The following is a 5,000-nucleotide window of genomic DNA, read 5'->3' on the forward strand; positions in this document are numbered from 1 at the left end:
ACCGCCATCTGTAGGTCTCCCGCAACATGACCTCCTCCAACGACGATACCGCCATCTATGCGACGCCAAGCCGATTAAGACAGCGATGGCGCCACAGTGCCCGCCTTTCGACGCCACCCACAAAGCCTGCAGCCTCTGTCGACCATAGCACCCAATCTCCAGTGGCTCTGCCGCACGAAGCCGTGGACCGGCAATGACTCCACCCGCACCCGTTCGTGCACCACCCCAACCGCCAAACTCGCACCTCCAGCGGATGAACGGCGGAAGTTTCCCGCACTCGTAAAGTGCAATCCACCCCTATAACTTGCGTTTCATGAAGAGTTATTTCCAATATGCGACATTCCCGCTGTCCCTATACATGAGCCGCGACCTGTACCACTTACGAGCGAGAGACGCGATCGCGTTGCTCACTGTACGGCGTCCGATACCGAGCCATCAGCATGTCGGTCCCCATGCGCGTTGCACTCGCACTCGCAGTCGCAAAAACGTGGGGCAAATATATTACGCGGAAGAGCTATAACAGACCGAGCCCCACTGCATGGGGAGAGTCTTTGTCACTAATGTACACAGATGGAACATTTTGGACTGGAACCAGATTACCCGTACACACGGCGCTGATTAGTAATCAATGCAGAGCCATCAAACTACAGCAAATATACACAACTGTCCGTATACATGCTGAAAGAGTCTGCCCACAATGGGAACCACACGTCAGCCAGACACTCTGATCACGCACCACTCTCTGCTTCTAACGGGCGCACATACAATATGTAAGCACCAGCATGGAACAACATCCAGTGCATCTTCTCCGCCACATTACACAATCCACACTATCACAACCAGACCAGGAGGTCCATGCGGAAAATACAATATCCCAGCCTTTCGACATCCACCATTGCGCAGACCAGGCACCAACACCCACACATGTCCTATACAACGGTGCACCCAACATCACAATAGTACCTCCTGTCACAGCGCACAAACAATGACATGAGTCAAAGACACAGGTCTCACACAAGCATAGAATTGGAGCGCCGCCTCTAATAAGCCAAAGGTGCATCCTGACGTGACAAATCTGATCATGTCACAAGCATTCACTTACTATAATCACTATCAAGGAACCTGCCGCCCCCGCCCCCCCCCCCTACACCTTTCCTTACAACAACGTGTAACCTAACCTAACCTAACCTATGTTGTACCTTAACCTAACCTATGTTGTACCTTAACCTAACCTATGTTGTACCTTAACCTAACCTATGTTGTACCTTAACCTAACCTATGTTGTACCTTAACCTAACCTATGTTGTACCTTAACCTAACCTATGTTGTACCTTAACCTAACCTATGTTGTACCTTAACCTAACCTATGTTGTACCTTAACCTAACCTATGTTGTACCTTAACCTAACCTATGTTGTACCTTAACCTAACCCATGTTGTACCTTAACCTAACCCATGTTGTACCTTAACCTAACCCATGTTGTACCTTAACCTAACCCATGTTGTACCTTAACCTAACCCATGTTGTACCTTAACCTAACCCATGTTGTACCTTAACCTAACCCATGTTGTACCTTAACCTAACCCATGTTGTACCTTAACCTAACCCATGTTGTACCTTAACCTAACCCATGTTGTGCCTTAACCTAACCCATGTTGTGCCTTAACCTAACCCATGTTGTGCCTTAACCTAACCCATGTTGTGCCTTAACCTAACCCATGTTGTGCCCTAACCTAACCCATGTTGTGCCCTAACCTAACCCATGTTGTGCCCTAACCTAACCCATGTTGTGCCCTAACCTAACCCATGTTGTCCCCTAACCTAACCCATGTTGTCCCCTAACCTAACCCATGTTGTCCCCTAACCTAACCCATGTTGTGCCCTAACGTAACCCATGTTGTGCCTTAACGTAACCCATGTTGTGCCTTAACGTAACCCATGTTGTGCCTTAACGTAACCCACGTTGTCCGCTAACGTAACCCACGTTGTCCGCTAACGTAACCCACGTTGTCGCCTAAACCTGCTCTGTAATTGTTATACGACTCGTTCAATTAGTGTAGTGTTGCCCACCCGCAACCCTCGCAATATAGTTCGCTACTCGCACTGCCCGCTCCCCTGTGTATCGCTTCATGTTAAACACCTTGCAAGTCTTGCTGACTTTCCACATGCTCCTGCTGTACACTGTAATGTGGATGGCAGCAGGACGTACATGCCGCCCCCCCCCCCCCCCACCCCTCCCCACGTCCCCACGTCCCCACCTTGCCCCCTGCCTTCGCAAGCTGGTTGGTGACAAGTTTGCATGTTCAATGCCCTTCGCATGCGACGTACGCAGGCTACGTTGTGGTGCGGCCTGTGTCAACTGTCCGCTGATGTCGTACGCGTGAACCACAATCTGTACTGCACATTCGTCCTTATGTACTGAATGATACATCGTGGCACATGTGTGACCGTACAACGACTGCGCCCAAAAACGGCGGACCATACAGTGCAAATATTGTGCACGCAGCTACGTGTCGTCTCCCTATGAGAGCTGGATTGCAGTGTGGTACGCCATAGAGACGTGTGGGAGGAACGGACGCCGTGGATGGCGATCAGCATGAGCTGTGTGTTGATGTATTCGGACCTAGTCGTCTCTCCTCAAACACCGTGATAGCATGGTGCACCGCGTTCCATATCTGCGACATGCTACAGAGGCCGGTTGACAGTCGTTCGAGCAATGGACATCGCATACGTACGGGGGCCACCTTCCACGTATTGTCTAGGCGTGCACATTTTGTTGCGTGTATGTGGGCAGACGTAGTGTGGCGTGACACCTGACACAGGCATGCAATAATCGTTGAAGTTGCTAATGGCGATGGACGCCTACGTTTTCTGGTGAAGTTACGCAAATGAAGAAATGGTAACCCGTTGTGGTGCGGTTGTTCTCGCTAGGGGTGAATCGGTGATGGCGACGATAGGTTGAGGTACTAACCGGTTGTTCCAGCGATACCCACCATGCCGATGAAACTGAACGGCATCTGGGTGTGAAGCGATACGCGGTGGTGGCTGGGTGGGACCGTCCCCGGCCGGTGAGGGGGCGCCTCCCGGCGTGCTGGCCGCGCGGTGCGTGGGCGCACGCGCTACAGCCGGCTGGTGGGGGCGGCCAGTGGCAGGCGCGCCGGCCGACGGACGCGGCAGGCGTCGCAGCTGCGCGCCGGCGCACCCTGCGCGCGGCGCCGTGCGGCCAAAGTAGGTCCTCGCGGGCCCGGTGCGAAGCGCGGTGGACATCTTCAGTGTGCTGGTCCGATTGAGGACTGTGTGCGTTGAGGATGCGCCGCCGCCCGGCGCTCGGCGCCGCGACGCCGTCTGCTGCTCGGTCGCCCCAGCGGTTCTCGCTGGTGGTTTGTATCGCAGCTGTGCGGATGTGTTGGCGCGTGCGCTGTGCTGGGAGAGTTCGCTTCGGCACCCAAGTGGGGCTTTTGTCCTTCTGTGGCGCTGGCGTTGGAGCTGCCGGTCACCGTAGGTGGCGCGTGTTGTCTCCCGCCGGCAATGCCACGACAGCACGCTCCCGGGCCTCTGTCGGCAGCGGCAAGCTCAGTTGGGAGCACGGGTGGTCGCACCGAAAGCGTCTACTCGCCTAACTCCGGGCGATTGCGCCTCTCTCGAACCCGACCAAGTACTTGGGACGGCGCTGCGCGCCGCCGGGACCTGAGAGGGTTTCGAGGTGTATTGTGCAGGGGAGCTCAGCCTCCTCCTGTTTGCAGAATGATTGAGCGGACGCTTGCGTGTTCGCGCGGGCCCCCGGGACACACTCCCGGGCGGCCGGCTGCTCAGCTCTAGTTGGCGCAGCTCCCTGGTTGATCCTGCCAGTAGTCATATGCTTGTCTCAAAGATTAAGCCATGCATGTCTCAGTACAAGCCGCATTAAGGTGAAACCGCGAATGGCTCATTAAATCAGTTATGGTTCCTTAGATCGTACCCACGTTACTTGGATAACTGTGGTAATTCTAGAGCTAATACATGCAAACAGAGTCCCGACCAGAGATGGAAGGGACGCTTTTATTAGATCAAAACCAATCGGTCGGCTCGTCCGGTCCGTTTGCCTTGGTGACTCTGAATAACTTTGGGCTGATCGCACGGTCCTCGTACCGGCGACGCATCTTTCAAATGTCTGCCTTATCAACTGTCGATGGTAGGTTCTGCGCCTACCATGGTTGTAACGGGTAACGGGGAATCAGGGTTCGATTCCGGAGAGGGAGCCTGAGAAACGGCTACCACATCCAAGGAAGGCAGCAGGCGCGCAAATTACCCACTCCCGGCACGGGGAGGTAGTGACGAAAAATAACGATACGGGACTCATCCGAGGCCCCGTAATCGGAATGAGTACACTTTAAATCCTTTAACGAGTATCTATTGGAGGGCAAGTCTGGTGCCAGCAGCCGCGGTAATTCCAGCTCCAATAGCGTATATTAAAGTTGTTGCGGTTAAAAAGCTCGTAGTTGGATTTGTGTCCCACGCTGTTGGTTCACCGCCCGTCGGTGTTTAACTGGCATGTATCGTGGGACGTCCTGCCGGTGGGGCGAGCCGAAGGCGTGCGACCGCCTCGTGCGTGCTCGTGCGTCCCGAGGCGGACCCCGTTGAAATCCTACCAGGGTGCTCTTTATTGAGTGTCTCGGTGGGCCGGCACGTTTACTTTGAACAAATTAGAGTGCTTAAAGCAGGCAAGCCCGCCTGAATACTGTGTGCATGGAATAATGGAATAGGACCTCGGTTCTATTTTGTTGGTTTTCGGAACCCGAGGTAATGATTAATAGGGACAGGCGGGGGCATTCGTATTGCGACGTTAGAGGTGAAATTCTTGGATCGTCGCAAGACGAACAGAAGCGAAAGCATTTGCCAAGTATGTTTTCATTAATCAAGAACGAAAGTTAGAGGTTCGAAGGCGATCAGATACCGCCCTAGTTCTAACCATAAACGATGCCAGCCAGCGATCCGCCGCAGTTCCTCCGATGACTCGGCGG

The 5,000-nt window shown here is 53.9% G+C and overlaps 1 non-coding gene across 1 annotated transcript in view; it reads left to right on the forward strand.

Annotated features, from left to right (window-relative positions):
- The first annotated feature begins 3,829 nt into the window (after positions 1-3,829).
- LOC124733783 overlaps positions 3,830-5,000 on the forward strand; it is a 1,909-nt gene continuing 738 nt past the window's right edge. The window contains exon 1 of the ribosomal RNA XR_007009133.1: positions 3,830-5,000. This exon is cut by the window's right edge and continues 738 nt beyond it. This is a non-coding gene — a ribosomal RNA (small subunit ribosomal RNA).

Source organism: Schistocerca piceifrons, unplaced genomic scaffold, assembly GCF_021461385.2.
Source record: "Schistocerca piceifrons isolate TAMUIC-IGC-003096 unplaced genomic scaffold, iqSchPice1.1 HiC_scaffold_1409, whole genome shotgun sequence".
In the NCBI taxonomy this organism is placed as follows: Eukaryota; Metazoa; Arthropoda; class Insecta; order Orthoptera; family Acrididae; genus Schistocerca; species Schistocerca piceifrons.